The following is an 11551-nucleotide window of genomic DNA, read 5'->3' on the forward strand; positions in this document are numbered from 1 at the left end:
ACAGCAGAGAGCTGGCCTGGAAGAGGAGCAACTGGGACAGAATCCGGCGACCTGACCAGGACTAAAACCCGGTGTGCCGGCGCCACAGGCGGAGGATTAGCTTAGTGAGCCACGGCGCCAGCCTAAAATGTATGTTTTTAAACTTCACATTAGCTATAGAGTTCTTTGTCATAGTGATTATGAGAGATAAATATAAGAAAAATCATGAAAGAAAATGGTTATAGGTAACTAATGCATGTTGTGGCTTCCTGTTTGCCTTCCTATAGTCCCATTGCAAGAAAAAAAAAACAAAAACAAAAACAAAAAAAAAACAAAACAAAAAGTCCAAGAGCAGGCAAACATTCCTTTGAAACAAAAGTTATAACAAGAATTAACATTTTCATAAGTAAGTAAAAAATCCTTTACAAATATTTAAAAAATGTTTTAACAGAGTAATTTAAGCCCAATGGTGGCATAAATCCCATTTTTATCCTTCTCTTCTAAACTTGAGCCCACTTGGTCACACATCCACCTAATTGATAAGAAAACAAGTATTCCTAATAATTGAAAGCCAACTATGTTAGAGACATAGTACCAATCACTTCACTTAAATTGTTTCTCATCTTTACTATAGCTCTTTTGTGGTTAAAAAAATTGTTTAATCAGTTGTAGAAAATTTTAGAAACAGATAAAAGAAAAAATAAATTTATAATCACCCCAAATGTTATCATCCAGAGACATCCAGATTAGCTTGCAAAAACAATTTCATGCTTATCTTTATTTTTAATAGCTTTCTGGTATTTTACCTTATTTATGCTTTAAATTTATTTAATTACTACTAGATATTTAGTTTTAGGTTCATATTTTTCTACTATTTTAAATATTGCTACAGGAACAGTCTTGTAAATATTTTGAGATCTTGTCCAATTTTTCCCTGAGGAGAAATTGCTAGAAATGAGATTATTGATTTGAAGCAAATATCTTTATTAAAGAACTTTTTAGAATCATGTAGTCAGGTTGTTATTATGGAAAATGTAAAATCAGTTCCAAACCCAGCAGCAATATGTGAAAGTGCCCATTTCCTTACATATTCACAATAGCACTGGATAAAACTTTTGTTTCAATCCTTAGCAATCTAATAAATGAAGGTGTTGTCTCATTTTAACTTGTATTTAAGTACAATGAGGCACATAGCCTATTGTCAAGGCAACTATTTTTTTCCATTTTATAGTCACTCCTATAACATCCCTGTATGTACCTCAGTGATAACAGAAATAATGGTGAATGAACTAGTATGAAACTCTGGATTCAATTCAGTGTAATTAAGCACCTTCCACATACTTAAGTTTTCAAAGCTTTTCTTCTCTACCAGACAATAAACTCCTAGAAGGAAGAGATTTTACTTTATTTTCAGAAAATCCTGTGTGTGTGTGTGAGAGAGAGAGAGAGAGAGAGAGAGAGATTCATATATATATATATGCATATATATATTTATATAGAGAGATTCATATACTCAACTATGAATCTCTTAGAATACATCAAATATGAAAGAAAAATTGCCTTGCATGTAGCAGGGCAGCATTTGCTTCCTTAAGTTTTGCTCATGCTTTTTCCCCCTGTCTTTACTCTTCTATGGTAGAGGCCTGGAACTCAGGGGCTTTAAGTAACTTGTTCAAAAATAAAAAATGCTTAGTGGCAGAGCCAAGACTAGAACTTATGTCTTCTCTGTTCTTGTCACTCAATCACTAACTACAGTGTTGCCTAAAATCTGAACAGAAATATTTGCTTTTATATCTGAATTTGCTCTGATCTCATTTCACTTCCTGTCTTTGGTTGACTATAGTTCTCCAAGTAGATTTTTCAACACTCCAAAAAAGTGAGTTTAATTATGTTGATCTTTCTCTCCATAGTACATAACAGGGTATTGCTTCAGAAAGCAAACTGTCCAAAATGCATACTCTGGGGGGTTTTGTCTATAGCAACCACTCTGCTACAGAGCTTTCTCTTTCTAGAGTAAAACCACTCACAAATTGCTTTTTAGAATATCAAAACTCAGGCACATTTCTAGCTCTCTTGTTTTAGACTTTCTATACTTTTATTGACAGTTATAACACCTTTTTATTTGGAACATTAAGATTTTTTTTTGTTATGTGCTGTTATTTAATTTTGAATTTTAAAGTAAATTATTGTTATTCTTCCCTCTACTGAGGTGATTCTTTAACAATTACTAGGTGATTTAGAATATGCTCGATTTTGTCTGACCTTCATTTGATGTATTTTTTTCTCTTAACATCATTAGAAAATGTATTTCTTCTACAGGAGAAAGTGATTAAAAAGAATCACACCTCACTCTCTTCCAGCCACTAGCTAGATTGTTTAATATAAAATGAAAAAAAATTCTTAATCGATTTTAACAATTTCAATTTCCTCCTGACACTATAGAACCTACCTTTCAACCACTGCGGTATATTAAATTCTTGCAGGAGGAAAGATGGAGCTAAATAACATCAATGAATACTTTAAAAAATCCTCTACCCACAGTTTTGTTTTTTTTTTTTTTCTGGAGAGAGAAAATGCTACTGCTTTAAAATCCACCCAAAGCCAGAAAAACAAACTATGACTAGAGAATTTGCTGTTAATGGTATTCTTATTTCCTGTCCAAATTATACTAGAGAGATTGTCACCAGACAGAATACATGGAATTGATTTAGAGTAGTCAGTGCTTCTTGAGCAGTAATGATTGTCAGTGTTAATTCTGGGATCTCTGCCATACATGGGGCTTTAGCAGATAAATAACACCATTATTCTTTAGCTTACATGCTCACATGTAAGTCTCACTCAAGGGGAGCTTAGATTTATAGATGATGTAATTTAGAATTCTAGGCCCATAAGTTAACGTTTCAGAAGTGTCTTCTTTATCTTTTAAGGGATGATAAATGGACAGATTCCTGGCACAGCTCCCCTTCTTCGTACTTGGTTTCTTTGCTTTTGATAAAGTCCTTATTCTGCCAGATTCACTACTGTTTTCAGTAGAAAAAGATGTGATTTGGTATAGAAGAGAAAGGAAAGATTAATGTCAATGACAGGGCAATATTTTTGAAATGTCATCACTGGTGAGATAAATAACACTATAAAGCACTTACTAGGTAGTAGGCTCTGAATTGGTATTTTATGAAATAATACTTAAAATATTTTAATTACATAAACAATTAAAGCTAATATTTCTGTGGCATTTTACATACACTCATCCACTAACCCATTTAATTTTTTTAACAGTCTATGTGATATTTGTTAGTACTATTCTTATTTTACATATGAGAAGACTGAAGCATAAAGAAATTATGCAATTCTCTTAAGCACATGAAAGAAGTAAGTGGCAAAACAGCACTGGAAGTTGGCCGACCTGCATCTAGAAGCTGTGCTTTAACTACCACTCTATCAAAGAACCAAGCTCTTATAGAGAGTGGAAATCCCACTTGATTACACTCCACATACGTATCTTTCCATCATATTTTCTGTGCAAATACATAAAATTTCTTACATTTTTGTTGTAGCTTGTCATTGTTAATTTCTCCCTCACATAAATATTCTCATGCTATACTCATACATAATTTATTGTTGAGTAAACTTCCTCGAGTTGTCTATTTTACCAGGGCTCATTTTTGGTCATTTAGTCACTTGGTTCTCCCTTGTTCATATTGGAAGATCTTCCGCTGTCTGTGTAGTAAAATAGAGAGTCACTGGAAAGTTCTATAGATGTTGAGTGTGCGGGACATTGTGGTTCTTGGACCAGTGGGCTTTACTGGAGGAGGACTTGTCCTGAGACAGTTCTGTGCTATGGGCTCAGCATGTTATCCATGACCATCTTCTGGATCCTGACTGCCAGGATTTAGATGTTGTTTGTCCCCCAGATGTTCATGTGCTGGGAGTTTGGTCCTTAGTGTTGTTCTGGGAGATGATGAGTCCTTTAAGAGGCAGAGACTAGTGAGAGATTTTTAGGTCAATTGCAGGTGTGCCCTCAGAAGAGATTATGGAAGCCCTGTGTTTCTCTGGCTTTCTGTTTTGTTCTTCCTCCTGTACACGCTGTCACCATTTCCATCAGCCATGAAATTACGCAGTCAAGGGGAGATCCTCCCAACAGCATGCACGATGCTATTTGGATGTTAAGCAGCCATAACTGTGAGCTAAATAAACGCTACTTTGTGAAGTTAGCCTACCTGAGGTACTCCACTATAGTAATAAAAATAGATGGACTGAGACAGTGACTTACCTGAACAGGTGCCCAAATGTTAGTGGTTATGGATCCTGTCTTCCTAAAAGGCAAAAATAATGCTAACACACTTAGATTTCTACATACAGGCAAAATATTGCTTTACTTTGTTCATATGAGTTGTAGGTATGGATAACTGCAACCGAATTTTTGTGACTTTGGGAATGTTATTACCTTTTTGAAAATATTTATTTATTTTACCTGAAAGACAGCATTACAGAGAGAGAGAGGGAGAGATAGGAGTGGGAAGGAGGGAAGAGAGAGAGAGAGAGAGAGAGAGAATATCTTTCATCCACTGGTTCACTCCACCAGAAGACCACAATGGGCAGGGCTGGGCTAATCCAAATCCAGGAGCCCAGAAATCTGAGCCTCCCTCAAGGGTGGAAAGGGCCCAAGCACTTGGGCATCTTCCACTGCCTTCCCAGGCTATCAGAAGGGAGATGACTCAAAAGGAGCAGCAGAGGCTCGAAGCAGTGCTCATATGGGATCCTGGCATCATAGGTAGAGGCTGAATCTGCTGCGTGGCCTCATGATATTTAACTTTTTTTAGGATTTATTTTTATTTATTTGATAGGCAGAGTTATACACACACATACATACACGTGCGCGCGCACACACACACACACAGAGGGGGAGAGAGAGAGAGAGAATCCTCCATCTACTGGTTTACTCCCCAGATGGCATCAGCAGCCAGGAGCTTCTTCTGGATCTCCCACATGGGTGCAGGGACCCAAGCACTTGAGCCGTCTTCTACTGCTTTCCCAGGTGCATTAGTAGGGAGATGTCTGAGAAGTAGAGCAGTCAGGACTTCAACCAGCACCCATATGGGATGCTGGTTTCGCAGGCAGCATCTTTTTTTTTTTTGATTATTTTTTTTTATTTAGTAAATATAAATTTCCAAAGTACAGTTTATGGATTACAATGGCTCCCCCCCCCCATAATTTCCCTCCCACTCACACCCCTCCCATCTCACGCTCCCTCTCCCATTCCATTCACATCAAGATTCATTTTCAATTATCTTTATATACAGAAGATCGATTCAGTATATATTAAGTAAAGATTTCATCAGTCTGCACCCACACAGAAACACAAAGTGTAAAATACTGTTTCAGTACTAGTTATAACATTACTTCACATTGGACAACACATTAAGGACAGATCCCACATGAGAAGTAAGTACACAGTGACTCCTGGTGTTGACTTAACAATTTGACACTCTTGTTTATGGCATCAGTAATCTCCCTAGGCTCTAGTCATGAGTTGCCAAGGCTATGGAAGCCTTTTGAGTTCGCCGACTTCGATCTTATTCCAACAGGGTCATAGTCAAAGTGGAAGTTCTCTCCTCCCTTCAGAGAAAGGTACCTCCTTCTTTGATGGCCCCGTTCTTTCCACTGGGATCTCACTCTCAGAGATCTTTAATTTAGGTCTTCTTTTTTTTTTTTTTCAGAGTGTCTTGGCTTTCCATGTCGCAGGCAGCATCTTAACCCACTATGTCACAATGTCAGCCTCATGTTATTTAACTCTTAGAAACAATATTTATCTTATTTTAAAAATGGGAAATGCCCTCATAAAGCTGAAGTGAGAAATAATAACATTAATAATAATAGGAATAAAGCTAACATATTAAATTTCTCATATGTATGTGACATTTAAATCTCACAATAATCCCCTTAGTGTATTCTATGAAGAGTCTTCAGAAAATTACATGGAAATGCATATTATCAAAAACTATGAGTTGATTTCAAAATTTTTTATACCAAAATAAACTGATCATTCCATTTTTCCATGAACTTTTGAAGTACCCTCATATATTCAAGCAGACAAGAAACTGAAACTTACAGAGTTAATAACTTGCCCCAGATTACTTAACAATTAGTATAGCCTGTTAAATCTTGCATGAGAGCTCAGCACATCTAACTATGAAGTACAGAGCATCCCCTGTCCCTAGGGTCATAATGTATGCTGTATGCATTTGAGTTCATTTTGATCATCTGACATATATTTCTTTCAAGCCTGTTTATAAGCCCCCAATTATCTCTAATATGTAACTTTATTTTATTTCAGAAATAGCCAATGAGAAAAGATCCCTTGATCATTTTACAGGAAAATATCAGCTATGGTATAGCAATAGAATTCTGTCAACAAGCCCTAAGGCCAAAGACCTTGTGATATCACAGACAATTAAATCATAAAATAAAGTATTCATTAAAAAAAGCATTGAACTAGAGTCATATATACAAGCCAGTAACCACAGGAAATTTTATCAAGGCTTCAGCCAAGCCCAGTGCTTTTTGTTCACTGTCATTCTTTATTAATGCTAGATGCTTCCAATTATATTCCATGGTCACTCAAGTTGTTCTGATCTAAACACTCTAAATCAAGGTCTTGTCATTGAACTCAGAGTTGCCCAGGGGAGCGAGGTTTAATTTCCAGTTTCACAGTGGTATTTTTCCTGTTGGTTAGAGATCATTTAAGGTGTGAAGTGTATCCCAAACAGAGAAATTTTTGCAGAAGATTCAGTTTTCATGGAAAGGGCTAGATCTAGCTGTGATTCGAAACCAGGTGGTAGTCTCAGCTACCCATCTTAGGATCACAACAGAACTTTATCTTCATCAGTTATCTTTAAGCTAACCATTTTTCTAAGACAATTAGGCTTGAATTTAGTCTAAAATCCACCTGTAATGAACAAATTTATAGTTGAGAAAGAGATTTCAACACTGTTATTCTCTTATCAGTGAGGCTGGTACAGTTTTATGTTCTTTGGCACTTATTCCTGCAATACATAAAAGTAACTATATTAATTCTGTTATACACTTAAAAATAAGATTCAAGAAAATAACTGGCACTTATATTTTTTAAAGATTTATGTATTTATTTGAAAGTCAGAGTTCCACAGTGAGAGGAGAGGCAGAGAGAGAGAGAGGGAGGTCTTCTGTCTGCTGGTTCACTCCCCAGTTAGCAGCAATGGCTGGAGCTAGGCTGATCCGAAGCCAGGAGCCAGGAGCCAGGAGCTTCTTCTGGGTCTCCCACATGAGTGCAGGGTCCCAAGCACTTGGGCCATCCTCTACTGCTTTCCCAGGGCATAGTAGAGAGCTGGATTTGAAGTGCAGCAGCCAGGACTTGAACTGGCACCCATATGGGATGGTGGCACTGCAGGCGGCAGCTTTATCTGCTACGCCACAGTGCCAGCCCCTCCCTGGCACTTACACTTATTTTGCCCCAGTTTTTCAAGACTCATGGCAAACTGTCTAGTATGATTTCTAATAAATCAAGCGGTTTAAGATATTAGGTCAATGATCAGTACACATAGACATTTATAGATGTCTTTTTGCAAACACAGACTTTTATTTATTTTTTAAGAAAGCTTTTATTTAATGAATACAAATTTCATAGGTACAGCTTTAGGAATACAGTGGTTCTTCCCCCCATACCTACCCTCCCACGCCTACTCCCATCCCACCTCCTGCTCCCTCTCCCATCCCATTCTTCATTAAGATTCATTTTTAATTAACTTTTTATACAGAAGACCAACTCTACACTAAGATTTCCACAATTTGCAACCACACAGAAACACAAAGTATAAAGTACTGTTTGAAAACAAGTTTTAGAATTAATTCTCATAGTACAACTCATTAAGGACAGAGGTCCTACATGGGGAGTAAGTGCACAGTGACTCCTGTTGTTGATTTAATAATCAACACTCTTATTTATGATGTCAGTGATCACTCGAGGCTCTTGACATGAACTGCCAAGGCTATGGAAACCTTCTGAATCCACAAACTCTGTCAGTATTTAGACAAGGCCATAAGCAAAGTGGAAGTTCTCTCCTCCCTTCAGAGAAAAGTACATCCTTCTTTGATGGCCCCTTCTTTTCACTAGGGTAAAACAGAGATCTTTTATGAAGATCATTTTTTGCCACAGTGTCTTGGATTTCTATGCTTGAAATGCTCTCATCGGCTTTTCAGCCAGATCTGAGTGCCTTAAGGGCTGATTCTGAAGTCAGTGAAACACAGACATTTATAAATCAAACACATGATTTAGACATGTTTGAGCCCAAGTGATTTCTCAAGTTCACTTTAATGCTGTCCTCTGATCATGAGTTCTTTGTTTTACTTTGGCCAAGAGTGGTACCTACTTAATTCTACTTAGACATCGATAATTTATCTTAATCATCCCTCTGACATGGAAGGGCTTATGGATATAGTTAATAGTGATGCAGGTTATAAAAGGTCTAGTAGTTACAGCTTCTATATACATTGTGTCCTGACAAATCCTATATCTTTTTAGGTTAAGTAATTGTTTATATTCATTCTAAATAGGAACAGTCCATCCTATGCCCTAACAGTCCACATCTGTTTTGGTCAGAATTACTAGTCTCTTGTTGGGATCCCAATCAGAGCATCATTTACAAGGTACTTGATACTGTCTTGTGGAAGGTCTTGATGTTCCTAGATCCATTTTTTTTGTAGTCGGTGATGTATAGGAGGTCATGTTCAGAGTTCCAATTCTGCTGATTACAGACTTCTCTCTCATCAGATTACATCTTTCAATTGTATCCCTTAAATATAAATTGATGATGTTTTAAATGTTCCCAATTCTTTCCTATTGAAGAACCAACACACTTTCTTGAGGCTAGAGTTCAAAATACCCATCAAGTGACTACACAGATAAGGGTCCAAATCCTTTCAAAGATATTTCATTACAGCTCAGTTGCGATTTATGTTTTTAATGTTTTGGAGCAACAAAAAGAAACTTTTGCTGTCATTTCTCTTTCCCAAATGGGCTAACTCATTAGGGGAAAAGCTGTATTAGTCTATGACTCTGCAACCCATGAATTTCCTAGTCAAGCATCTTTTAAGATACATTTTAGGGGGCCAGTGCTGTGGCTTAGTGGGTAAAACTGCCACCTGCTAGTGCTGGCATCCCATATCAGTGCAGGTTCAAGTCCCGGCTGCTCTACTTCCAATCCAGCTCTCTGGTATGGCCTGGTAAAGTAGTAGAAGATGGCCCAAGTCCTTGGGCTCCTGCACCTGTGTGGGAGACCCAGAAGAAGCTCCTGACTCCTGGCTTCAGAGAGGCCCAGCTCCAGCCAGATCGGAAGTGTAGCAGCTGGGACTTGAACCCGCGCCCATATAGGATGCTGGCATCGCAGGCAGTGACTTTACCTACTATGCCACAGTGCCGGCCCCACCCTACCCTTCGTGAGGTGAGCATAGACTTAGCTTCCATATGTCTCTACATTCTCCGTGAAAACTATTTCTAATCTGTCCCAATGCTGCCTAGCACATCCAGTCTCAAGCAATTCGTACTAAACGCACCTCAACTACTTCATTCCCTTCCTCCCACTACATACTCATTTTTTTCACATTTTCCATTTTCAGCTCCTCAGAATACTCTCCAGAAACTTGAGGCAGTAGATATAATCTGACCCCTCTCCCCCTGCTTCCCTCCAGGGCTTGACTTCATGGATGGCTGTGGAGTAGTTGACATAAAAAATTATATAGGATTTTTTTTCCATCTTAGGTTCCATCATCCTTCTCTTTATACGTACAATACCATTTGATGTGGCATAAGGTAGAGATGTGGATTTATTAGAAAACTCAGAGATTTCTAGATGTATCCATGTTAAACTAATGGTGGTATTTGAGTCAGGAAATACAAACAATTGAGGAAAGAATTTTTTCAGAATCCTCCAAATGTTATAACTGCTCATGCAACTAATCTGTATTGATCAGAAAAGTGTTGGCACTGATATTACCGTTTCCCTGTGGCTTCTTTCTCTGATGACCTTAGGTGAGAGCCAAGTCATACAGAATGATTCTTCTTCAATTTCCATTCCAGAGCCTAAAGTATTGAGTCCTGGTATTCTGGTCCCTATAAACAATTAACTTGACTTCTCCAGTGATTTGCCAAAAAGAAAAGTAACTCTAACCACTTATTATTTCAATAAAAGAAGAAATTTATTTCACCAAAAGACATTTATTACAAAACAAGTAACCTGGATCAGCTGAAGGTAGAACCCAGCAATAGCTAGTAAACTATCAGTAAGCTACCTCTTTTATGTTGCTGCTGCACAATTGTCATACTTATGACTTTTAACTCTAGAAAGTAAATTAGGGGGCTGGTGCCATGGCGCAGTAGGTTAATCCTCCACCTGTGGTTCCAGCATCCCATATGGGCACCGGTTCAAGTCCTGGCTGATCCACTTCTGATCCAGTCCTCTGCTATGGCCTGGGATAGCAGTAGAAGATGGCCCAAGTCCTTGGGCCCCTGCACCCACATGGGAGACAGGGAAGAAGCACCTGGCTCCTGGCTTTGGATTGGTGCAGCTCCAGCCATTGTGGCCATTTAGGGAGTGAAACAATGGATGGAAGACCTTTCTCTCTGTTTCTCCCTCTCACTGTCTGTAACTCTACCTCTCAAATAAATAAATAAAAATCTTTAAAAAAAAAGTAAAATTAGAAGATAGTTACAGACTAGAGTTGACACATCATTCTTTAGTTTGTGATACTCTGGAAATTCCCAGTAAAGCCCTAATAGACCTAATTTTACTGCGGATAATTCTTGCCAAACTGTGTATCTGCTCCTCAAAAAGCCTTCCAGGCACTTTCATGTTCTCCTTTTGAGCACATGAAGCTCAAATTCCTCTAATTGTTCCTCCAATTTTTCTATTTTTTATTTTTATTTTATTTTTATTTTTTATTTTTGACAGGCAGAGTGGACAGTGAGAGAGAGAGACAGAGAGAAAGGTCTTCCTTTGCCATTGGTTCACCCTCCAATGGCCACCGTGGCCGGTGCGCTGTGGCCGGCGCACCACGCTGATCCGAAGCCAGGAGCCAGGTGCTTCTCCTGGTCTCCCATGGGGTGCAGGACCCAAGCACTTGGGCCATCCTCCACTGCACTCCCGGGCCACAGCAGAGAGCTGGCCTGGAAGAGGGGCAACCGGGACAGAATCCGGTGCCCCGACCGGGACTAGAACCTGGTGTGCCAGTGCCGCAGGCGGAGGATTAGCCTATTGAGCCACGGCACCGGCCCCTCCAATTTTTCTAATATGGAACACAGAGGCTAAAATCAGCTGTTGGCTGAATTGCCAAAGTAGGATAAGCATTGGATTGACTGCTACTCATATCGATTTATGATTATCAAAACAGTTTGGTGGTATTTGAATTTAAGGTTGTATGTGTAGGTCAAAAAATGACAGATGCTAGGAGCACAATATTTGGTTGTTCTTTTTTTCCCATTGATACATTATTATATCTTAATTCTGAGATGAGGGCATGTTTCTTATTAGAGAAACCCACA

This window comes from Oryctolagus cuniculus, chromosome 4 (genome assembly GCF_051225735.1).
Source record: "Oryctolagus cuniculus isolate XC-2025 breed Fujian yellow rabbit chromosome 4, ASM5122573v1, whole genome shotgun sequence".
NCBI lineage: Eukaryota > Metazoa > Chordata > Mammalia > Lagomorpha > Leporidae > Oryctolagus > Oryctolagus cuniculus.